Genomic DNA, 26,734 nt, shown 5'->3' with positions numbered 1-26,734 from the left:
AAGAAAACTGAGAGAATTCATCACCACCAGACTTCTAAGTGAAACACTACGGGAAGTACTTCAGGTGGTAGACTTGGAATTTCAGTTGTTATTTAAGGAAAGCAGAAAACGTGGAAACTATGTGGTTAATATACTACATCAACACTGTAGTTACTGCACAACATGGCGCTGGACAAGCCTCTTTGGAAAGTTTTTCCAGTCTCTTGGAAATGCTTGGAAATACATCCTGGCAAATCATTACTAGAGAATGGAATTAATTTTGACAATACCTGAGAGATGTCTGTAGTCAAGTCTCGTCAATAAACTGGAAAATAAATTTACTAACTGAAACTAAGGTGTGGTAACAAAACATGAGTCTCAGTTCCCGTGTGGCCATGAGCTGGCTGTGAAGGCCAGCCTTCCCCAGAGAGGCACTTCAAGCACATTGGGGGCAACAGCTTCCTGTTGTTATTGCTAGGTGCCATCGAGTGGGTTTCTGAGTCATTGCGGCCCAGTGTAAAAGGATAACTGCCCCGATAGGGTTTCCTGGTTTGTAATCTTAATGGAAGCAGTTCGCCAGGTCTTTACTCCTTAGAGCCTTTCGGTGGGTTCAAAAAACTAACCTTCAGTTAACAGCCGAGTGCTCAAACTTGGCACCACCTGGGCTCCTTGGAGCAATGGCAGCACCACAGAATTTGGTAGAAACCTTCCCATAGGCCTTCTCTGAGAGGTAACCCCTTGCTTAAGGACCAAGTTTAGGTTTTATATATACTCATTCTACATAAATTCTAGATAAGAATTACAGTGCTTCCTTGAGCGGACAATATTGTATATGCCCTCCATAAAAAAAATGTGTCAAGGGCAAAGTTTAATATTAAACCAAGGCATTTCCCGTCAGTCCTTACCTGAGAGGGTCTTCGTGAGAATTTCCTGAGACTCTTGGAAAAGGACTTAGTAGACACTGCTTTCTTTTTACCTCTTCACTCCTGAACAGAAACCGCTGCTAAGAGGTCATGCGTAAAGCTCCAAACGCCTCTTCTTATCCTGAATGTAAGCCGTGTAATAAGACCAGGAACTAGGCATTCAGCTGGGTGAAGAAACCCAGGAGTACTTCCTGTCTTCAACACCTTCCAGTTCCAGTGAAATCCTGTTATGAGTCACTAGATCAGCCCAGGAGTTGGAAGACTGAAATTCCTGGTCCTCTGACAAGTGGGAAGAGCAGGGTGGGGTTAGGCAGAGCCTCCTTGACCATCACTTGCCCCAAGAGGCTCTGGAGGCTGCTTCATGTTCTAAGTCAAAGGCCCTTCCAGCCCAGGCACATAAGAGCAGGGAAAGACTTTGTCCATTGAAAGAAAAGATGGGCACAGGAGTGGCAGCTTTTAGGGCACTCAGCATTGGTCAGCTTTGCGACTTCAGGACATCCTGGCCCATGGTCGCCTTCACACCTGGGCCTTTATAGCCTCTTCACCTCTCCGTCCTTCCCAGTTTTCTCCCAGCACCATGGGCTGTGGCTTCTGCTAGTTTTAATGATTTCAATGTTTCAGTATTCCAGTAGCTCCTCACCCCACTCAGGGGAGGCAGTTTTGCAGACTGCAGGACACAAACCCACAGTGCTGTTTACGTGTCCTTCAGCAGAAACACTTCCGAGGGTACAAGTTGGCCTCAGAGATTCTGAGACCCAGGCAGAGAGAAGCCCAGGGGGAGGGTCACTGGCTTCAGGAAGTGTCAGCACTCTCAGGGTCATGTCCCTGGGGTCATGCCCAACTGCAGGAAAAATGAAGTGGGCTCTGAGGCTCTGTGTGTTGACCATCCAGTACACAGACCCCGGAAGCCTCTGGAGGATTCTGTCTTAGTCTAACCCAGCACTGGGGAAATCCTCACAGGGTAACAGCAGTGATATGCCTGGGGATCTTTATTCTAAAAGTCTCAAAGCAGTTGATACAGTCTTGTGAGGTGGGAGATGAGAAAGCTTGGGACCACCGAGAGAGGATGGCAAAAGAAGGAAGCCTTTATCACTCCCTCTGTTCAAGTTTTTTTTTTTTTAATTCCAACTGGGGCTCCAAACAGGTCTTTGTTGTTAAAGTTGTATTTCTCTGTGTTAATTTATGATCCTTAACTCAAATCTAGAGTTTTGAGCTCATTTTGATAATTCCTCTTTAGTCTGTGGAGACAGGAGTCTGCCTTCAGCCAGTGGTGAGAGTGGAAGAAATAAAGTCCCTAGTCCAGACTGGGGCAGGCTCTGCTGCTCCGCAAACTAGGGGTGTGGTCCCTGAAGAGCCCTTCTGAGGACAGCACAGGAGGGGCGTCCCGCCTGGAGAAAGGGCAGAGGGGGGTGGGGGATTGTTTGTGTGAGCAGTGTGGGCTCTGTGGCTTTGCCTTCTCCTCCTGGAAGTGCAACCTGGGGCCCTTCACGTGCAGAGCCAGAGTCCTAGGGTGACCACAACTCTCCCACCCTTTCTGGGTCACCCTCTGGACCCAAGTCCCCATACGCCTCCTCTGCCCTACTATCCCAGCATAAGCACTGTGACCGGGCTCAGGGGTATACCCTGGGACTTGACCTCGGTAGACTCAGGCTTCCCCTAGTTCTGGTGGGACCTGTGAGCCTAGCGGGTCTGAGTTCAGGGAAAGCCTGGCGAAAGGCTCCTGCAGCCAGCTCCTTCCTGATGCACGTGAGATTGTGGTGGGGCAGCCTCCGACCTGGCACCTCCCCTGGGCGCCCCTCTCCACACAGCCCTGCCCAGTTCCCTCCCCCGCCCCCGCAACCGCCCAACCACCTCCTCCTGCCTCCTAGTTCTAGAGGAGTGCTCTTTGGATGCCCATTTGCAACTGGCACCCCATGGCCCTGCACGGAGTCAATCCAGCTAATGACCTCAACCTGAAGTGCACAACTTTGAAACTGCTAGATACGTGGGAAATGAACAAAAAAAAAAAAAAAAAAAGAGGAGAAACACTTAACAAGAAAAACAGTTACAAAAAAAGTTATATGGGACTGTATTCTCACATCATGGACTCAAAGATGCTGGGTTGTATTTTTGTTTGCAAACAAGTCTTAGATAAGGGAATTGGTACCAGGAACAGATGTAGAGTTTGACTTTGGAAAAATGAGGGAAAATCTGGGATTGATTAATTGACGTGGATGAGACTGAAAATAGTGATAACAACATAACATTCAAAGATGAAATCCTAGCAGCCTAGAACATGCAGTGGAAATTTTTCTAAGTAGCACCAGAAAAGACCTTTAATCACTACACAAAATGGGTCAGTAGTTCAAGATCTCCCTAAGAAAATAGGAGGCCGAGACCACTTTCATTCAGGTTGCAGCAAACAGGCAAGAAACAGAGCATTTTAATCTTGTGCAAAGTCAGAAAAGAAGAGAAAAAGATGAGATGCTCCTCTACTTCATCCCTAAGGCTAGTTTAATATTGACACCAAATTAGACAAGGATCGTAGAAGAAGAGTTACAGGGCAAGCACACTAAGTAACTGAGATGCAAAAACCTACATAAAATACTGGCAAAGGAAATCCAGCAAAGTATAAACCAGGTAATACGCCATCATCAAGGGGGTTTATCGTCAGCATGCAAGCTTGAGTGAACATTAAAGATTTAATAATTTAATTCACCATAAGCATAGATGGAAGAAGAAAAGACATGCTCACCTCAAGAGATGGGGACAAAGCAGTTGATAAAATTCAATCACACTGAGAGATAAGGACTCTGAGCAATCATGGACCAGAAAAGGAGTTCCTTAAGTTGGAAAAATACAACTGGCATGATAGTTCATAGTGAAATGTGGGACATTCTCTTTAAAATTAATTAGCATTAAAATAAGGATGCTTTCCCAATTTGAAGACTGGCGTCTGGCGTCTTAAACATTAGAAAGCAGCCATCTGAGGTTCATCCATTGGTCTCAACCCACCTGGATCAAAGGAGAATGAAGAACACCAAGGACACGAGGTGATTACAAGCCCAAGAGACAGAAAGGGCCACGTGAATCAGTTACTACATCATCCTGAGACCAGAAGAACTAGATGGTGCCCGGCTACAACCAATGACTGCCCTGACAGGGAACACAACAGAGAAACCCTGAGGGAGCAGGAGAACAGTGGGATGCAGACCCCAAATTCTCATAAGATCATACTTAATGGTCTTACTGAGACTGGAAGGATCCCAGTGGTCATGACCCCCAGACCTTCCGTTGCCCCAGGACAGGAACCATTCCCGAAGCCAACTCTTCAGACATGGATTGGACTGGACAATGGGTTGGAGAGGGATGCTGGTGAGGAGTGAGCTTCTTGAATCAGGTGGACACTTGAGACTATGTTGGCATCTCCTGCCTGGAAGGGATATGAGAGGGTGGAGGGGGTTTAGAAGCTGGCGAAAAGGACACGAAAAGAGAGAGTGGAGGGAGAGAGCAGGCTGTCTCATTAGGGGGAGAGTAATTGGGAGTGTGTAGCAAGGTGCATACGCGTTTTTGTGTGAGAGACTGACTTGATTTGAAAACTTTCACTTAAAGCACACAAAAAAATTCTTTAAAAAAATAAGGATGCTTTCTATCATTATTTATATTAAATATTTAACACTGGAGGCCCAAGCTAGAACAAAGCGACAACAAAAAGAAGGAAAAGCTGCAACTGCTATTACTCATAGATTACAGAAATGCCTCCACAGAAAAATTAACAAACCATTGAAATTAATGCTAGTCAATCATAAATATAAACTAAAAAATAAACTGCATTTCTATGCATCAGCATCAAGCCGACTCTGTTGTAGCTCTTAGTGAAGGCAGAGGACACTGATAAGGAAATAGCAGGATTCGGGTGGGCTAGACAAGGAGGGGAGAACACTATTTTACACCAGGCTTCATGGATAACCATGGGTATGTGTTAGTCATCTAGGGCTGCCATAAGAAAAAAATAACACAATTGGGTGGCTTTAAAGAACAGATATTTATTTTCTCACAGTTCGGGAGGCTAGAAGTAGGAATTCAGGGCATGGCTCATGTCTACTTCAGCTTCTAGCAGCTTCCAGCCACCCTTTGCGTTCCTGGCCTTGTAGATTATCTTCCCCTTTGTCTGTGTCCCTCTTCCCCTGTTTGTGTCTGTGTCTATTCTGTTCTTTTTGTAACTCAGAAGGGATTAGGTTTAGGACCCACCCTACACTGGTATGGTCTCATTAAAATAATTTTAAAAATCCCCTATTTCCAAATCAGGTCACATTTATAGGTACAGTAGTTAGGATTTCAACGTACCTTTGGGGTTACACAATTCAGTCCATATAGTACCCTCACCAGATATTCTAGGCTGAGAGTACAAATATGAGCAGCTGAGAGTTCTATTTTTTGTCTATATTAGTTGGCTATCACTTGTCTGAGTCCACCCATATAAACTTTGGAGCAACTTATTATGAAGGACCAGGCCAACCTTTATTAGCCATGTCCATTATGTGGGAAAACGCACACATTCCCATCACTGAAGCCCTGAGAAATTCATCGATAAGGGTGGAATGGGGTTGGGACCAAGAATTGTTTCATGGCATTGATAACATGGCATAGCTGTTAGACATCTACGTGGAGATGTCAGGTAATAATACTGACAGCTAACACTTACTGGTGCCAGGACTCTTGTGAGGGTTTCTCCTTTCTTAAGATACTTGCTCTGCATGATACCCATGTGAGGAATGTATCATTATAAGGCACATTTTACAGATGAAGAACTCGGTACAGAGAGTTACGCTGACATTTGAATAGAAGTCATGAACCAGGAGGAGTTGAAATGGATGGAGGTGTAAACATCACATCCTCAGCTACAGACAGCCACCGACTCACTGAGACATCCTAGAGAGAGGGTGTCTATATAGAGAGAGAGGACTAAGCACTGAGCCTGAGGGCACTCTGACATCTAGAAGCCGGACAGATGAACGGCAGCCAACAAAGCTCTCTGAAGTCCAGTGTGGTTCCTGGAGCATGGTCTGTCCTTTCTCTGGACTGCATTTTACCAGTCCCCCTCCCACCCGCACTGGGTGTCCCCTTCACAATGGCAGGGACAATGTGTACCTTTCACCACTGCGTCCACATGATGTAGACTATTCCTGGCACATGGAATCTTTCTAGATATTGATTGAATGAAAAAATGAAAATGATGAATGAAATCATAGTTTGCTACCCCCACGTGTCTGACAGTTTGTCATATTGTGGGGGCTTGTGGGTTGCTGTGATGCTGGAAGCTATGCCACCGGTATTCAGATACCAGCAGGGTAACCCATGGAGGACAGGTTTTAGCTGAGCTTCCAGACAAGAGAGCCTAGGAAGAAGGACCCGGAAATCTACTTCTGGAAAGCATTAGCCAGTGAAAACCTTACGAACAGCAACGGAACACTGTCTGATATATGGCCGGAAGATGACCCCCCCAGGTTGGAAGGCACTCAAAACATGACTGGGGAAGAGCTGCCTCTTCAAAGTAGAGTCAACCTTAATGACATGGATGGAGTAAAGCTTTCAGGACCTTCATCTGCTGATATGGCACTTCTCAAAATGAGAAGAAACAGCTGCAAACATCCATTAATAATTGGAACCTGGAATGTACGAATTATGAATCTTGGAAAATTAGAAATCATCAAAAATGAAATGGAATGCACAAACATCAATATCCTAGGCATTCGTGAGCTGAAATGGGCTGGTACTGGCCATTTTGAATCAGACAATCATATAGTCTTCTACGCTGGGAATGACAACTCGAGGAGGAATGATGTTGCATTCATCGTCAAAAAGAACATTTCAAGATCTATCGTGAAATACAATGCTGTCAATGATAGGATAATATCCACACTCCTACAAGAAAGACCAGTTAATACAACTATTATTCAAATTTACACACCAACCACCAGGGCCAAAGATGAAGAAATAGGAGATTTTTTTCAGCTGCTGCAGTCCGAAATTGATCGAACATGCTATCAAGATGCATTGATAATTACTGGCTATTGGAATGCAAAAGCTGGAAATAAAGAAGGATCAGTAGTTGGAAAATACGGCCTTGGTGATAGAAACAATGCCAGAGATCAAATGATAGAATTTTGCAAGACCAACGACTTCTTCATTGCAAATACCTTCTTTCACCAGCATAAACGGTGACTATACACATGGACCTCGCCAGATGGAACACACAGAAATCAAATTGACTACATCTGTGGAAAGAGACGATGGAAAAGCTCAATATCATCAGTCACAAAACGGCCAGGGGCTGACTGTGGAACAGACCATCAATTGCTCATATTCAAGTTCAAGCTGAAATTGAGGAAAATCAGAGCAAGTCCATGAGAGCAAAAATATCCCACCTGAATTTAAAGACCATCTCAAGAATAAATTTGACACATTGAACACTAGTGACCGAAGACAAGACAAGTTTTTGAATGACATCAAGGACATCATCCATGAAGAAAGCAAGAGGTCACTGAAAAGATAGGAAAGAAAGAAAAGACCAAGATGGGTGTCAGAGGAGACTCTGAAACTTGCTCTCGAACCTCGAGCAGCTAAAGCAAAAGGAAGAATTGATGAAATAAAAGAACTGAAGATTTCAAAGGGCCTCTCAAGAAGACAAAGTAAAGTATTATAATGACATGTGCAAAGAGCTGGAGATGGAAAACCAAAAGGGAAGAACATGCTCGGTGTTTCTCAAGCTAAAAGAACTGAAGAAAAAATTCAAGCCTCGAGTTGCGAAAGTGAAGGATTCCATGGGGAAAATATTAAACGACGCAGGAAGCATCAAAAGAAGATGGAAGGAATACACAGAATTATTATACCAAAAAGAATTGGTCACTATTCAACCATTTCAAGAGGTGGCCTATGATCAGGAACCAATGGTACTGAAGGAAGAAAAGTCAAAGCTGTTCTGAAGGCACTGGCGAAAAACAAGGCTCCAGGAATTGATGGAATATCAATAGAGATGTTTCAGCAAACAGATGTAGCACTGGAGATGCTCACTCGTCTATGCCAGGAAATATGGAAGACAGCGTCCTGGCCAACTGACTGGAAAAAAAAAAAAAAAGAAATATATATATATATATATTTTTTGGAAGAGATCCATATTTATGCCTATTCCCAAGAAAGGTGACCCAAACGAATGTGGAAATTATAGAACCATATGATTAATATCACACACAAGCAAAATTTTGCTGTAGATCTTTCAAAAACGGCTGCAGCAGTATATCGACAGGGTACTGCCAGAAATTCAGGCCAGTTTCAGAAGAGGACGTGGAACCAGGGATATCCTTGCTGATGTTGGATGGATCCTGGTTGAAAGCAGAGACTACCAGAAGGATGTTTACCTGTGTTTTATTGACTATGCAAAGGCATTCAACTGTGTGGATCATAACAAACTATGGATAACACTGGGAAGAATGGCAATTCCAGAATACTTAATTGTGCTCATGAGGAACCTTTACATAGATTAAGAGGCAGTTGTTCAGACAGAACAAGGGGATACTGATTGGTTTAAAGTCAGGAAAGGTGTGCGTCAGGGTTGTATTCTTTTACCATACCTATTTAATCTGTATGCTGAACAAATAATACGAGAATCTGGACTATATGAAGAAGAACGGGGCATCAGGATTGGAGGAAGACTCATTAACAACCTTCATTATGCAGATGACACAACCCTGCTTGCTGAAAGTGAAGAGGACTTGAAGCACTTACTAATGAAGATCAAAGACCACAGCCTCCAGTATGGATTACACTGCAACATAAAGAAAACAAAAATCCTCACAACTGGACCAATGTGCAACAAAAGGAGAAATGGAGAAAAGATTGAAGTTGTCAAGGATTTCATTTTACTTGGATCCACAATCAACAGCCATGGAAGCAGCAGTCAAGAAATCAAAAGACACATTGCATTGGGCAAATCTGCTGCAAAGGACCTCTTCAAAGTGTTGAAGAGCAAAGGTGTCACCCTGAAGACTAAGGTGCGCCTGACGCAAGCCATGCTATTTTCAATCACATCATATACATGTGAAAGCTGGAAAATGAATAAGGAAGACCGAAGAAGAGTTGACGCCTTTGAATTGTGGTGTTGGTGAAGAATATTGAATATACCATGGACTGCCAAAAGAATGAACAAATCTGTTTGGGAAAAAGTGCGGCCAGAATGCTTCTTAGAGGCAAGGATGGCGAGACTCCGTCTTATATACTTTGGATATGTTGTCAGGAGGGATCAGTCCCTGGAGAAGGACATCATGCTTGGCAGAGTACAGGGTCAGCGGAAAAGAGGGTGACCCTCAATGAGGGGGATTGACACAGTGGCTGCAACAATGAGCTCAAGCATAACAATGATTGTAAGGATGGCCCAGGACCAGGCAGTGTTCCGTTCTGTTGGGCATAGGGTCCCTATGAGTCAGAACCGACCTGACGGCACCTAACAACAACAACGACAATCTTTGAATACTTTAAGGGCCTTCGTGTGTAAGAGGGAGAAAATATGATCTGAGTTGATCCTGAGACTATCTCCTAGTGTTAAAGAATGCTGAATAACAAATAAAAAAAAAGGTTCAATAGCAAAGATTTTTGTTAAAAGATTTAAGTATAGGTTGAAGATTACTAGAAACATGCACATTTAATATTTCAACTATACTCAAATTGCTAAAATTATATACTCCTTGCACACAGCAGAATATAATAAAACAATTTGATGTCTGTAAAATAAACAAAACTTTATCATGGAAATATAATATTGAGTGAAAGGAGCAGGATATAATATTTAAGTGAATATACATAAATGTGTGCGACACACATATAAAACCCATTGCCGTGGAGTCTATTCTTACTCATGGTGTTCCCATGTGTGTTGGGGTAGTCTCCAAATTTTCAATGACTAGAATATACTTCTACAAGCAGGACAAAATTAAACGAATATATTTAAACAATAAATGAACAGAAGTGAAAGAATTAAACCTGTGGAGAGGCTGCCCAGGAACCCAAGACTACAATAACATTGGTATGGAAAGCAGAATGATGGTGTCGGGAAGCCTCTGGTCACATGCTTCCAGCTCGAAAGAGAAGAGCAAATAAACCAGGGGAGAAGACAGTGAGCCAGAAGAGTGGGAGAAATCAAGTATTTATCGAGTGCCAACCAAGGCTGAGCCTCTGCTGATGGCATGTAGTCCCTCATTTAAACCTTAGAAGGATGTAATGGGTGGGATAGACCTTGTTATCCACTTTCATCATGCAAACATTTTATAAATTTGAACAGTAGCATGTTATAAAAACAAATTAGAAAATAGAGAAAAGTATAATAAAAGAATACGCCTCATCCGTTGAGTACTATTATGTTGCCCCAGCAGCTGCTCATCGTTGTTGTTGTAAACATACCACACAACCTTTGGTGACTGAACAACTGACAGTAATTACCATTAATTGGCTGTGCAACCCTGCCCTTAATCAATGTGACTTTCCTACCACTGTTAACCAGAACTCAGTCTCCATATGCAGGAACACCACTTTATTTCCTCCCTCCTGCCCCTGGTAACCCCTAATAAACTTTTATGTCTACACATTTGCTTGTTTTTGTAAAAGACGGGTGTTTGCATCTGAAAGTTCACGACAAGCCACAAGGGTGAATTCATGTGGTAGCAGAAGTTATTTGCAATACATATATCCTAATACTGACTTGGTTCTGGAATACATAAAGAACAATCCAAAAAGGAAAAAGGAAGCGGACAGTTCAATAGAAAAATGAGCGAATACTTGTACACTGTATAAAAGATTTCTATATGGCCAAGAAACATATGAAAAGTGACAAAACTTCACTGGTTATCAGAGAAATTCTAATAAAAAGCCATAATGTGATACTATCCGCTACACGCCAGAATGGCTAAAATGGAAAGGATGGAAAATACCAACTATTGGGTATAACGTGGAGTAAATGGAGCTCTAATCTACTGCTACTGGAAGTGTAATTTGATACAACCAGTTTAAAAATGTTTTGTCTGTATTTACAAGAGCTGTGAACATACATATATCCCAGGACCCAGCAATGCTACTTCTAGATACATACCCAGTAGAAATGGGTACATATCTTCACCAAAACACATACACTTCTCAGCATCCGCTAAGGAATGAACACCTTCCTTAGGAATGTCTAACTTTTAAAGCATTATTCTCTGTCTGTTCTAAGGTGATGTCCATATATGATGATAAGTTTACACAGAAAAGTCTAGAGCTTTATGTGAAATTCCACAGCAAATCTCTAGAGGCTCCCGTTCTCATAGCTTCTGTCGCCTCTGCAGGCCCTGCTTCTGTCTGTCCGTCTGCTGGGCTACACCACACGGAACCAGTTATGAAATTCAAGCCCATCTTACACTCGCCAAGGTCCTATTCACACAAAATTTGTATTAGCTTAAAAGAAAAGGTGTGTAGATAAGACACACAAGGGATTTAATTGCAGAAAACAAACCTTAAAATGAAATGGCTGGGAATGGTGGCCTCCCTTTGTAAAAAGGCTTCTCTGTACGGACTACGGGAAAATGCAGTGAAGATATGGGTCATGGGAAAAGGAGCGTTTGTAGCAATCTGGTAATCACTCAGACCACCTGTAAAAATGTTTTCATCCTTTTTCTCATACCTTACACAAAACAAAATTCCAGATGGATCGAATATTTAAAATTAAAATATGCAACCATAAAAATTTTAGAAGTTTTTATTTTCTTTTTATTGATAAAAGAGAAAGACTTTTTAAAAATCCCAAAATATGAAGGCTAAAACTGTTAAGATCTATAGATCTTTGGCATATCAAAAAGTATATGAAGAGAGTAAAAATACAGGCAAAAAGCTGAAAAAAAGTTTGCAGGCTAAGGATTTGAATAGAGATTTCTCAAAATCAGATGTAGAAACTGTCAACAAGCACAGGAAAAGAAGCGTAACCTCATTAGTCATCAGGGAAATTCAAATCTAAACTAAAGTGCACTATTATTTCAAAAGCAGTAAGATGGCTAAACTCAACAGGATGGACAACAAGTGTCGGTGATGATGTGGAGAAGCTGGAATACCGCTGGTGGAAATGTAAAATGATCCAATTGTTTTGGAAAATGGTTTGGCAATTCTGCAGAAAGTTAAACAGAGAATTACCATACAACACAGCAATTGCACACCTAGGTCTGTAGCCCGGAGAATCAAAAGCATGTTCACATACAAACTTACACAGAGTATTCCTAGTAGTGTTATTCGTAACAGCCAAAATGTGGAGAGAACCCACATGTCATGACCTGATAGACAGGATGTGGTATATTCATAGACTGGAATATTACTCAGCCATGAAAAGGCACCAAGTACTGATACATGCCACAACATGGACGAACCTTGAGAACATTACGCTAAATGAAAGAAGCCAAACACAAATGACCGCATCGTGCATGATTCCATTTACATGAAATGTCCAGAACAGACAAACCAACACAGACAGAAGTAGATTAGTGGTTGCTACGGCGTGGAGGAAAGGAGTAATGAGGATGACTGTTAATACGCCTTTATTAACAAGGGCCTTTATTTACGGGGCACTGAAAATATTCTGAAGCTAGACAGTGGAGACTGTTGTGCCAAGTCTGCCCATATACTAAAAGCCAAGGTATTGTGCATATTTTCAAAGGCAGTGTTACGGCAGGTGAATTGTATCTCAATAGAAATATTTGTGATTCCTAAAAGACTACCTTTCAATTAACATATAGAACCTATAAATCAGTAGGGAAAAAACAATCCAATTTTAAAATGTCTCCCTCCAAAGCAAAGGGAAGGGGGTACATTCCATCCGTACAGCTTATTTTTTTATCTTCATTATTCAAGTTCTATTCTCATCTTATGTAACTCTAAATTATACAAATAATTGTCTCCATTTTCCTTATCCCTGTTTTCACTATTTAACTAAATAAAGACAGCAACACAGTGTTTTTTATAAAAACCCACCCACATTCACTCAAATCATTTTTTAGCACTTCTTAGGCACCAGGTACCAGGATGCTCTGACAAACACAACAGACAAGTTCCTGCCTGCATGGGCCTTCTATTTTTGTGAAGCAGGCAGATGATAAACCAGCCAACCAGCTCTTAATGTAACCTAACATTAAGGAGGGAAACGTAATTTTGGAGCTATCTCAAGCTGTGTCTCTCTCACAAACATTTCTCCGAATCTAGTGAAAAGTAAACACCTCGAAGGAACTCTGTGGGGCCAATAAATGTGAAAAAGCCATTACATTTCAGTTTTGTTTTGTTACTTTCACCTGCTACCCTGTCATTATTTTTTAATAACATGATTATGGAGCTGACATCAAACTCTCACCACTCGGCTGAAAGAAAAAGCCAAACCTGTAGCCATCTAGTCAATTCTGACACAGAGACCCTATAGGACAGAGTAGAACTGCCCCATAGGGTTTCCAGGGAGCAGCTGGTGTTAGGACACAATTCCCTCTTATAAGAATCTGAAAGCTGTTCACTGTGGATGTGGGAGGGACTCAGTAACACTTGCAGAGATTTCCACATGGGTGGGGTGCTCTAGTGTGAGCATCGGGGGAATGGACCCCATGTGCACTTTGCGGCCTTCTGCAGATTATGACACAACAAACACTCCCTCTTCATCGTCCTACATCTTGGAAGAGAACAGAGGGAATTGTTAGGCAGGACCCTTTGAAAATGCATGGCAAGAAATTTTATTGCAACATTAAATGGAAAATAAAATCTTCCTACATTTTTCCTCCTTCCCTACCTCATTTCAAGGAGATAGCTGGACTCACAGTGTTGAAGCCCTGAAACTTCAAGACTCTGAAGAGTCTGTGGTAAAAGCCTCAGCTCACTGAGGTGATCAGACTGAGTGAACTGGAGCCCAGGGGAAGAGTGACAGTCAGATAGTAGGGTCCTAGACATTGGGAAGGGGTAGGACCTGCTTCTTGATAGTGCCCTGGAGTAGGTTACAGAACCTCAAAGGCTGATGCAGGCACATAAGTAGACAAAACCTGTTATGCTGTTGACAGCCCCACCAAGGCTCTCATGCTCCAGCTGAGAATGGAAACAGCAGAACGAATGCTTCTAGAGAGATCACCCACATAGGCTGAGGCAATGGGTGTGTTGAAGGTCTTCTCCAAGCACTGGTCCTTCATTAAACCCTGGGAATTATTGCATATCTGGATGAGGGAGTACCCTAAAAGTAAGTGAGGTTAAAAACTCCCCTCAATTTTGTAAGCAGGTAGTTCTGAGCCTCAATTCATTTTATTTTTTAAAAAATCATGCTTTTTTTCATAATGATTTTGTGCAGACTCGCACATACAATTTGTATTACTCATTCATGCATTAAGTCAACAAAGATTTCCTGTATGAACAGCTACATGTCAGACCCTAGGCCAGATGCTCTTGGTGATGAAATGACTTAGAGAAGTTGCCTCACTGCCTGGTGAGAGAAACGGCCAAGTTAACAGGTGTATCAGTCACCTATTGCTGTGTAACAAATGACTCCAATAGGTAGTGTCTTAAAAAAACAACCATTTACTAAGCTCATAATTTTTCAGGTTGTCACTCTGGGGTTCTTCTGATCTGGGCCAGCCACAGTGGCTCGCATCAGGGCTTACTCATGTGTCTACAATTTGATTCCAGGTCACCTGCGAGCCAGTTTCATAAAATCAACTCAGTGAAACCGCTGGATCCTCTTTCCAATGGTCCCTCATCATTCAGCAGGCTGGCCTGGGGTCATTCCCACAGGTTCTCAGGGTTTAAGAGCAACAAAAGGGCAAGACTCAATGTAAAATCTTTTCAATTCTCTCCTTGTATCATCTCTGCTACTATCTCAAAGGCTGAAGCAACCGTAAGGTCTGCCTTCAACAGGTAGAAGAAGACTCCTCCTGCTAATGAAAGGTGCTCCGGAGTCTCATAGAAGGCATGGGCACAGAGAGGGGAAGAATGTGTAGTAAATGCAATTGTGTTTTATGCTGTGGTAAAGGGTTTCCTGGGTACAATGGAGTACAGAGCAAGAAGTGGACTCATCTACCAGGAGAAGATTCAGGGAAGACTACAACCAGGAAGTGATGCCTGAACCAAGTTGGGAATATGACTGAATAATTAAGGGGTGAAAAAAGGCCAAGCATCCAGGAAGCCCCAGGTATTTTCCAGAGGCTTCAGTAAAAGGGGAGGGATGGCTTGATGACAAAAGTCTGAGGAAACAGGCTGAAAACACTGGGGCATTTGTTACATTTGTGAAGAGGCACGGATTATCTTTTGTTCTATTGTTTCCCTACCATTCCTGCCTCTTCTGTCCTTTGGGGTCACACAACACAAGCCCCTACCATCCCCATGTTGAAACTTTTATTTTCCTTGGAGAAGTCTGCTCCTTCCTCATCACCACCCCAACCTTCTTAATTTCTTCCTCAAATGGTCTCCCCATTGGCTGGTTTCTCTTCTAAATGGCCTCCTAAACAAAAGCAGAGTCTGTCATGGGCTTTCCCCAAGTCAACTCCCAAACTTCCCATTCTGGCTGGCCACAAAACTCCTGAGTCTTAGGGCTTTTTGGTGAAGTCATAAGCCTAATCTGTTCCAGTGGGGTCAGTTTTCTTCACCTTCACGCTTCACCAGGGAGAGTAGACCAGCAGACGGGAAGGGAGAGAACATCTCCTAGTCAGAGAGCAGAGCCTGTGTGAAGACTCAGAGGCTAAGGAGACCTAAGAGGGGCTCAGAGTGGACATTTTATAACCAGAGCTGGAGAGACATGATTCCAACAGAGTCAAATGAGAGGACTGGGAGAAAGCAGCTACCCGTGATACTGTTATCATTCCCTGTGCTCTCTTTACCCACTAAGGGATAGTAACCCCTTACACGGCACGGAAAAGTTTCAATTCATTTTTAGTATCTAATCTCCTTCTTCCCACATTGGCACTAGCACTTCTCAAGCGCCTACCTGACAGTTTCATGTTTTTCTGGTTGCCGTGTTTAGCTTCAAACTGGGCCCATGGAACTCAGCAGTGTCAGCAATGATGTCACACAGGATTACGGAAGCCTTGGTGCTAACTCAGATCTCAGCTGCTTTTTGAAAAGGGTGCCGACCTCAGGTCTCGTGGGAGAGAAACCATAGCTACTGAATCAAGGAAATTCAGGAGCAAGCCAGAGTCCCCAGGTTATCAAAGGTTCCTGATGGGAGAAGGGATAAAGGTCCTTCACACCATTATGTTTGGACATCTTCACCCAAGCAGGATGAAACAGTGACACACGAGGAAAAGGCCTTTCTCTAAGACTCTAGATAAAGGTGAGGAAAAGTTGTCCCAGATTGCTGAGTGCTACAGAACAAAAGGTCTGACTTCCACCAGAAAAGAGAGCCATGGTAGGACAAGATGAAGGATTTGGAACGAATGGATAAGGTCACAAGGAAGATTCTTCTGAGAAAGCATTTTCTATCATTTAGTAGACAATTAACCAAAGTTTATTTTGTCGATAAGAAATGTAGGAATAAATGAGGGATGAAACGAAAGAATTCAATTGTAAGTTTGAGAGCTTTCCAGAATAGCTGCAGACAAGGCACTCTTTTGTTCTGGATCTGAACATGGTGGAAAGGAAGGAAGCCAGTGGGCAACTGGGGCAGAGAGTATAGGATGATGGAAAGGGTGGGTAGCAAGAAGCCTACTTAATTATTATATTTTCTAATGAGATGGAATTAATATACCATGTGAAGAACTAAGGAAATTTCTCAGGAGGTTCTGGGAGTGGTAGGTTGACGAGCCCAGAACCCACATCATTGAGGGCAGAAGAAGGGCTGTAGACTCCTCCCTAGATCCAGAAACTCCCCTTCCCCTCCTGTGTCTCCTGCCCACCTCCCTCAAGAGCCTAACAACCCCTAACCACAAACATGGCTACAGGATAGAATTTTTTATTTTCCTACTTTTCTTAACCTGAGCTTCATCTAGGATCAGTCATTTATCACTCTTTTCAGGCCAGTTTTGTTGCCCTTCCCACTACTATTACCTCTGCTGTCCTCCTCCACCCAGTGCTGCCCTCCACTGGCCCTGCTTCCTGCTGCTTCCTGCTTTTCTGACTGGCCTCTAATACCCTTTGAGAGATCCCCCACCCCATCTTCTGTCTGTCACTGGAGCTTACACTCCCCTCCCAAACTCCTTCTCTTTCTTCCTTAACTCGCCAATCTTTCCCTCAAACTCAGAAAAATACTGACCCTTATGCTGACATATACAAGCCCCGCCCCCCCCACAGGAGGCATGGTTGTGATTCAGCTACTAAGGTTTGTGCCATCAGACTCTCAAATGTGGACATCTGTTTCTGCCTCACCCTGAAGGACATGGTAATGGGCTTCTGTTCAGAGAAAGGCAATTTTAATCTCCTGGTGTAGGCTAGTTAAGGGTACGAGAAGAAGTTTTAAATTACACAGAAAAGTACAAATTACGCTGTCTCCTTAAGTATAATTCCTTCTATGAAAATCCTTCCCTTAAAAGGAGGAAGAAAACAAGTTACAAAGAGGAGACCGATTCTCCTGTTTCAATGTTTACACTCTAAATTTACTAAAAAAAATAACTTTCATAGAAAACAGCTTTTAGAGAAACCATGTATTATCATGAAGGTGTAGAGGATGAGGTAATTTCCATATTCCACAGGAGCAAATTCACTTCCGTCCAACAAATGCAAAAAAAAAAATTTTTTTTTAATGTGGTGATCCTCTGTTTATATTATAAACTATCACTGGATAAACGTTTGGCTGCGAACTAAAAGGTTTGGCAGTTGGAATCCACGAGCTGCTCCTTGGAAACCCTATGGGGAGTTCTACTCTGTCCTACAGGGTTGCTATGAATTGGAATCTACTAAAAGAAAACTGGGAGTTTTTTTTTTTAAATCAACGTATTATAATTTTTTGAAAAACGATAGACTTTTGCTATAAGGTAGTACCATCACTGAAATTTTCTGGAGGAGACTTTATTGCCCAGAGTAAATTCCCTAAAGTATGGTCGGTGCCTGGGGAAGAAGAAAGAAACCATGGGGACTGTGGAGGTGGAGGATGGTGGTGATGGAGAGGCCTCCAGGGATCCCTGAGACCAGAGACTTAGGTCACAGTTGAGACACCAGAGCCCAGAGGGCTCATGTAAATTAACTCTCCACTATTGCAAGCCTCAACCCAAGAGGAAAGTGTCACTCAGGGTAGAACATGAGAACAAAAAGCCCAGGTTCCAAGCCCAGGAAGATTCCCCAAGTATCAGCAAGGCCTTTTTCATCAGCTTCCACTAGGCAGAATTCCCACTCATCAAATTACTCCAGAGATCCATAGGTCAAGTATGAGTATTTAACCCAAGTGTGTAAGGTCAAGGGGTTAGCCATGGTCTGGCAGACCAGACCAAAACATCTCACACCCCTGTTGGCAAAAGGCCCTTGGTCTTGAGGCTGAGTTTTTGAAGAAAGTGAGTGCCATCATGTCTGCCCTCAGTCTAACCAACACTGAGTTCCTGGTCAGCATCCTGGAGTCCTGGCAAGAAGAGCCAGGCACCTCCAGGAGCATCTGGAGCAGGAGACAGGGGCTGAAGAGGCTACCACACCTACTGCTGATGCTACACATGTGGGAGACCTGGCTGCAGACGGTGCAGGCATGGCCTCAAGGTCAAAGGAGAAAGCACCTGAAGACGTGCTAGGACTCTTAGACTGAGAGAAGCAGGATGTCTGGACTGCAAAATATGCACCCTTCAGGGAAGAACTTCATTCAGGCTTCTTAAACCCACTTCACCTGGAAGATCCACTCTTTTAGCCTTGTGCCCCTTCCACGCCCCCTCTACTACATGGAGAGATCCAGCCCTAGAGCACCAGGGTGGAAGAAGCCCTAGGATATCTGTCCAAAGACATGAGGTCCACTCAAAAGCTCCCCCCACCAAGGAGAGAAGAGGACAAGACTCACCTGCAGATGAGGTCTCAGGGCCCTGAGAATGAGCACAATGTTTGTAAGGAAAGAGAAATGGGATTTCAGTGGGACATGGAAGTCTGAGAAAGAGCCTCTGCAAAGATAGCTCTAAGGGAGGTGTGATTGTGAAGGTGGGCTGGTCACTGAGTTCTTTGTAGTACAAGGTACCAGACAGAAGCCAGACTCTGGGGGGAACCTGCGTGCTGGTGAGCAGTGGGCTTAAAACCCTAAACCAATGAGAATCGAATCCCTTCCCAGCAGCTTCTGCACAGATCAGTGATGTTTGCTTGGTCTTTCTCTTTTCTGTGGTCTAACCTGATCTGTTCTGAGATCAGAGAATTGGAATAGAAAAGCCTGACTGAGATGAAACGAGCAAAGAGAAGACAAGGCCTCCTAAATCTGGTGAAGACAGAACACAGATAACCAAAGGTGAGGATGGGAAGAAACAGATTGAGTTCCAAGTCCCATCCACAGTATCCCAGGGCCTGGGAATCCCTGGAAGTGCCAGAGGTGTGTACTCCCTGGGAGATGCGACCCCAAGTGTCAGAGGAAGCCCTATGGAGCAAGGAAGGGAGGGCAGGGTCTCTAGGATGGGCACTTCCATACAGGCTGCCCATGTCAATTTCTCAGAGTGACCGTGACAGATCCTGAGTAGGACAGTTTGAGGCAAAGGAAAGTAAGTTTTCTGAAGACGGGTGAATTCCACCTTCTCCTGACAATGAAACAGAAATCCCGTCCTGCTCAGAGGTACTGTGTAGGAGGGATTGTGAATTCCCATCCTGCACAGAGGTTGGCTGGGAAGTTCAACTGTCTAAAGACAATGTGGCCAAAGTCTTCTTTATCTTTCAAAGATATATCTTTAACTTCCTGCAAATTCAATCCTGGAAAAAAGCCTAGAATATACAAGCGTGGGTTTTTCAGGAGAACAAGGGGAGAAGGTGATAGTGGCATATCAGAGAAGGAGAACAATAGTCTAATGGTCCCCGTGTTACTTAATGAATCACACATGGTGTCCAGCATTCTTCCTTACCTGTAGACATGTACATGCAGTAGATGTTTGAGCAGTGACTGAATTAATCCTCACAGAATTGTTTTTGGCCATTTCCAGGCATAGAGGCCAGAAGAAGTCATTAGTTACAAGAGCAAGCAATAATTCGCTGGTCTGAATTTTGTTCAGTTTCTGTGTTTGCCCTTCATAGATGGATAAAAGTCTCTGAATCTGGCATTGAAGACAGTGTTTTCTCTATTGTTATGGATTGAATAGTGTCCCCCAAAATGTGTGTCAACCTGGCCAGACCATGATTCCCAGTATTGTGTGGCTGTCCTGCATTTTGTGATCTGATGTGATTACTTATGGGTTGTAAATTCTAACCTCTGTGATGTTAATGAGGCGGGATTAGAGGCAGTTAGGTTAATGAGGGAGGACACAATCTACAGGATTAGGGTGAGTCTTGAGTCAGTCTCTTTTGACATACAAAGAGAAAAGTAAGCAGAAATGAGAGGGACCTCATACCACCAAGGAAGAAGTGCCTGGAGTGGAGCACGTCTTTTTGACCCAGCGTCCACGCGCTGAGAATTTCCTAGGCCAGGGGAAGATAGATGACAAGGACCTTCCCCCAGAGCCACAAAGACAGAAAGCTTTCTCCTAGAGCTGGTGCCCTGACTTCAAACTTCTTGCTTCTTAAACTGTGAGAGAATAAGTTTCTGTTTGTTAAAGCCATCCACTTGTGGTATCTTTGCTATAGCCACACTAAACTAGATAACTAAAAAACACATTTATAAAATAGTCAAAAAAAAAAAGTTTCAAATACACACACATACACGTATGATGTTACTAAACTTTAAAAGGTTTTACATTCTTATAACACATTTAACAATAGAGATTTGTATACAGAAGTTATAATAAGAGCCATCCCCACATAAGTATATTGTACCTGCTCCCCCAAAGTGTCCAGTGTCCAAAGATACATATGTATCCTTTTACATACTTCTTTTTGCCAGGACACACGTAAGGACATTCATTTGTTTGTTTTTATGGAAATTAGGTCACACTCTACCCATGTTTTTCTCTGAATCACTCTTCACTTGACAATTTCTCATGGTTCCTCTAAATCAGCAGACATGGAAGAAGCACTCTTTTTGGTTCTTCTCATTTTTAACTCCCACCACTCTTCTGTCAGTTTGTTGTACTGTGGTGGCTTGCATGTTGCTGTGATGTTGGAAGCTATGCCACCGGTATTTCAAATACCACCAGGTTCACCCATGGTAGACAGCTTTGAGTGGAGCTCTGGTTTTAGACAGACTAGGAAAAAGGACCTAGTGATCTATTTCTAAAAAAAACTGGCCAGTGAAATCTTACGAATAGTACTGGAACACTGTCTGGCTGAATGACAGAGGATAACCCCTTAGGTTGGAAGGCACTCAAAATACGAGTGGGGAAGAGCTACCTCCTCAAAGTAGATCCCACTTTAATGACATTTGCTGATGGGGCACAACTCAAAATGAGAAGAAACTGACGCAAAAATCCATTAATACTCAGAGTGTGGAATGAAGGAATTATGAATCTGGGGAAATTGGAAGTCATCAAAAATGAAATGGAATGCATAAAAGGTCAATAATCCTAGGCATTAGTGAGCTGAAATAGCTTGGTTTTGGACATTTTAAACTAGACAATGGTATGTTCTACTATGCCAGGATTGAGATACTGTAGAGAACGGCATCATATTCATCGCTACAAAGAACATTTCAAGATCTGTTCTGAAGTACAACACTACGAGCAATAGGATAATATCCACAGGCCTACCAGGACGACCAGTTAATAAGACTATTATTCAAATTTACACACAAATCATGAATGTGAAAGATGAACAAGTTGAAGGTTTTTACCAAGTTCTGCAGTTTGAAACTGATCAAACATGATGCATTGATCAATCAAGATGTACTGATAATTACGTAATTGGAATGCGAAGTTGAAAACAAAGCAGACAAATCAGTAGTTGGAAAATAAGGTATTGATGATAGAAATGACACTGAAGCTTACATGATAGAATTTGGCAAGACCAATGACTTATTCATTGCACATACCTTTCATCAGGAGCATAAACGGTGACTATACTCGTGCACCATTCCAGGCAGAATAGACAGGAATCAAATTTGTGGAAGGTGATGATGGAGAAGGTCAATATCATGAGTCAGAATCTGGCCAGGGGCTGACTGCAGAACAGATGATCAGCTGCTCATATTCACGTTCAAGTTGAAGCTGAAGAAAATTAAAACAAGTCCATGAGTCAAAGTATGCCCTTGAGTATATCAAACCTGAATTTAGAGACCATCTCAAGAGTAGATTTGATGCACTGCACACTAATGATCGAAGACCAGATTAGTTGTGGGATGATAGCAAGGACATCATATATGAAAAAAAACAAAAAGTCATTAGAAAGACAGGAAAGAAAGAGAAGACCAAAGAGGATGTCACAAGAGACTCTGAATCTTGCTCTTGAATGTACAGTAGCTAAAGAGAATGGAAGGAATAATAAAGTAAAAGAGCTCAATAGAATAATTGAAAGGGAAGCTGGAGAAGACAAAGTATGATAATAATAATGTGAACAGATCTGGAGTTAGAAAACCAAAAGGGAAGAAAACACCTGGCATTTCTCAAGCTGAAAGAACTGAAGGAAATATTCAAGCCTCTAGGTGCAATACTCAAGGATTCTATGGGCAAAATATTGAACAACACAGGAAACATCAAAAGAAGACGGAAGGAATACACAGACTCAATACACCAAAAAGAACTGGTCAACGTTCAACCATTTCAGGAGGTAGCAGATGATCAAGAGCTGATGGTACAGAAGGAAGAACTCCAAGCTGCACTGAAGGCATTGGCAAAAAACATGGCTCCAGGAATTGATAGAGTACCAAATGAGATGTTTCAACACATGGGTGCAGTGCTGGAGGCGCTCACTTGTCTATTTCAATATATTTGGAAGACAGCTACCTGACCAAATGACTGGAAGAGAGGTGCTCCAACGCAATGCGGAAATTATCGAGCAATGCCATTAACATCACATGCAAGAAAAATTTTGCTGAATATAATTAAAAACAGTTGCAGAAGTACACAGACAGGGAACTACCAAAAATTCAAGCTGGATTCAGAGGAAGACATGGAACATGGGATATCATTTCTGATGTCTGATGGATCTTGGCTGAAAGGAGAGAATATCAGTAAGATGTTTACCTATTTTTGTTTACTATACAAGCACACTCAATGTGTGGCTCATGACAAATTATGGATAGCTTAGCAAAGAATGGGAATTCCAGAACACTTAACTGTATTCATGCGGAATATGTACTTTTTTTTTTTATGTACATAGACCAAGAGGCAGTCATTTGAGTAGAACAAGGGGATGCTGTGTGGTTTAAAATCAGGAAGTTGTGTGTCATGGTGGTATCCTTTCACCATACTTACTCAATCTGTATGCTGAGCAAACATTCTGAGAAGCTGGTCTCGAAGAACAAGAACATGGCATCAGTTTTGGAGAAAGATTCACTAACAACCTATGATATGCAGCTGATACGACCTTGCTTGCTGAAAGTAAAGAGGACTTGAAGCAGTTACTGATGAACAGCAACCACTACAGCCTTCAGTATGGATTACACCTCAACATAAAGAAAACAAAAATTCTCACAACTGGACCAGTAAGGAACACCATGATAAAAAGAGAAAATACTGAAGTCATCAAGCATTTCATTTAACTTGAATCCATAATCAATGCCCACAGAAGCAGCAGTCAAGAATTCAAACAATGTATTGCATTGGGCAAATCTATTGCAAAAGACCTCCTTGAAGTGTTGTGAAGGAAAGATGTCACTTTGAGGACTAAGGTGTGCCTGAGCAAAGCCATGATATTTTCTATCACCTCACATGCTTGAGCAAGTTAGACAATGAATACGGAAAACCAAAGAACTGATTCATTTAAAATATGGTGTTGGCAAAGAATACTGAATATACCATGGACTGCCAGAAGAATAAACAAAACCATCTTGAAAGAAGTACACCAAGAATGCACCTTAGAAGCAAGGATGGCGAGCTTCGTCTCATGTGCCTTGGACATATTTTCAGGAGGGACCTGTCCCGGGAGAGGCTCATCATGCTTGGAAAAGCTGAAGGTCAGAAAAAAAGAGGAAGGCGCTGAACAACACGAACTGACACAATGGCTGCAAGAATGGGCTCAAACATAGCAATGATTGTGAGGATGGTTCAGGATCAGGCAGTGTTTCATTCTGTTTTACACAGGATCGATGGCATCTAACAGCAACAACAACTAACATATGTATGTATGCATATGTGTGTGTGTGTGTGTATATACCCATTGCCGTCAAGTCGGTTCCAACTCATAGTGACCCTACAGGACAGAGTAGAACTGCCCCACAGAGTTCCCAAGGAGCGCCTGGTGGATTCGAACTGCTAACCTTTTGGTTAGCAGCTATAGCTATTAACCATTATGCGACTAGGGTTTCCATATATATGTATATATATACACACATACACACACATATATATACACACACTCATATATATGTGTGTATATATATATATATGTTCCCTTCACTAGTTTTGCACCTCTAGAGATCCCAGGCTAAGACATTTGGTACCTACAGTGATTGTAGAGGAACCAAATCTTAAGGATGAGTTTTCTGAATTGATTCTCAAGTCTAGCTAGTCTTAAAGGCACTGATGACTGTCTCCAGAAGTAAACAGGCTATTGCTAATCCATGGTGGGAGGTGACAATAGAAATACGCAAAATACTACTACCACTGGACCAAATATTTGTGAGAGACAAGGCTCTGCCTGATTACATATTTGATACTTTTCTATAATTTTGTCAGAATAAGAATAATAAGGAAGCTGCTTGGTTGGTCCTGCTTTTGGAGCCACACTGGTGAATGAAAGAAATGGGCTCAAAGCTCAAGCACCACATACAAGATCTGAAAGCTGCCACTTGTGCCCAGAAAGAAAACCATATTTCTTATAGTAACAAGGCTAATGCTGCCAAAAATAAACTCAGATTCTTATCATAAGAGTGACTGAATTAAAGCGCCAGTTGAATATCCAGCCTCAAATGGTGTCTGAAGTTAAAGTGAGGGCACTGATTGGGAAGAAATGGGATCCTGAAACTTGGGATGAGGACATATGGGCAGACAGTCAGGAAGCGGGGGACAATGAACCTCCAATTTCTGTTGAATCGCTCTTCCTAACAGAACCAGACCTCTTACTCCCATCTGAAGAGATTCTCTAACTTTGCCTGCTAAGGCACCCTTCCCAGTAAAACAATTATCCCTTCCACCTCCATCTGATGAGATTACCCCAGCTGTGCCTGAAGTGTCTTGTTTGAGTTATCTCCTGGGGTGGGGTCTGGGGCATTGCCTGGGGCATTACCTTAGGCAGATGCCTTATAAGACACGGCTGAACATCCCACTGCCACTGCCCATTTTTGCTTCTAGACCTATACCTAGACTTCAGTCCCAACAAGCCCCAAAAGGTGAACTATGAAGTGTGACCCAGGAGAAGGTATGCTAAACTCCAAAAGAACTACTTGATTTTTCTAATACATACATACATACAGAAACCTGGTGAACATGTGTGGGAATGGCTATTATGGGTGTGGGATAACGGTGCAAGCAACATAAAGGTGAATTAGTCTAAGTTTATTGATATAGGCCAAGGAAGCATAGATTCTTCATTCAGTGTTTCAGCTTGAGAGGTTAGAAAAGGATCTCATAGTTTATTTGGCTGGTTTACTGAAGCATGGATTAAGTGGTGGCCTACAATAAATCAAGTGGAAATGCAGATCTGCCATTGTATAATGTAGGAGAAGGTATCCAAAGGCTGAGGGAAATTGGCAGGTTAGAATGGATTTATTAGGCTGGACCCACAGACCCACACACGGAGTGCCCAGAGGGCTCTCTTTTTACCATAGCGGTGAGGTACAAATTTGTGCAGCAAGCCCCAGCATTATTGAAGACTTCTGTGGTTGCTATTTTATGTAAGTAAGAGTCCACAGTGAGAACTGCCCTAACTGAATTAAGACACCTAACTACAATGCAGCTGCCTGGACCCCGTGGTGGTAACAGCCAAGTGGTGGCACTCAATTAACAAAGACAAGGTGAGTGTGGTTACCATAACAGACAGTAGAGTCAAAGCAGTAATCAGAATAGTCTGCTTGCATGGATTTATGGCATTGGCTACTTAGTCATAGTGGCCCTGGGAGTGAAAGAGCTGGGAAATGTACATCTCCTGGTACCTAGTGTCTTAGATATCTAGTGCTCCTGTAACAGAAATACCACAAATGGATGACTTTAACAAAGAAAATTATTCCCTCACAGTCTTGGAGGCTCTATAAGTCCAAATTCAGGGTGCCAACTCCAGGGGAAGGCTTTTTCTGTCACTCCTAGGGGAAGGTCGTTGTCACCAATCTTCCCCTGGACAAGAAGGTTCTCAGCATAGGGATCCTAGGTCCAAAGGATGTACTGCTCCTGACACTACTTTCTTGGTGGTACTGAGGTCCCCCTGTCTCTCTGCTCTTTTCTCTTTTATATCTCAAAAGAGATTGACTTAAAACACAACTTAATCTTGTAGATTGAGCCCTGCCTCCTTAACATAACTGCTTCAAATCCTCGCTCATTAACATCACAGAGGTAGGATTTACAATACATTGGAAAATCACATCAGCTGACAAAATGGTGGATAATCGCACAATACTGGGAAGCATGGCCTAGTCAAGCTGATATATACATTTTGGGAAGACAGAATTTAATCCCTAACACCTAGTATGCAGCTATCAACCTGTTAATGCCTTT

The 26,734-nt window shown here is 42.6% G+C and overlaps 1 long non-coding RNA gene across 4 annotated transcripts in view; it reads right to left on the bottom strand.

Annotated features, from left to right (window-relative positions):
• The window catches only part of LOC135229679 (uncharacterized), a 97,125-nt gene that overhangs the window by 23,348 nt on the left and 47,043 nt on the right, over positions 1–26,734 (bottom strand). For 3 of the 4 annotated variants that reach the window (XR_010320359.1, XR_010320358.1, XR_010320357.1), the window contains exons 2-3: positions 21,961–22,135; positions 885–2,290 (exon numbers count right to left, since the gene is read on the bottom strand). This is a non-coding gene — a long non-coding RNA (uncharacterized LOC135229679). The remainder of the gene's footprint in view (positions 1–884; positions 2,291–21,960; positions 22,136–26,734) is intronic. The other variant, XR_010320360.1, reaches the window with a different exon arrangement.

This window comes from Loxodonta africana, unplaced genomic scaffold, assembly GCF_030014295.1.
Source record: "Loxodonta africana isolate mLoxAfr1 unplaced genomic scaffold, mLoxAfr1.hap2 scaffold_439, whole genome shotgun sequence".
NCBI lineage: Eukaryota > Metazoa > Chordata > Mammalia > Proboscidea > Elephantidae > Loxodonta > Loxodonta africana.
The sequence above is the reverse complement of the archived record's forward strand: the minus strand, read 5'-3'. Positions and strand labels throughout refer to the sequence as shown.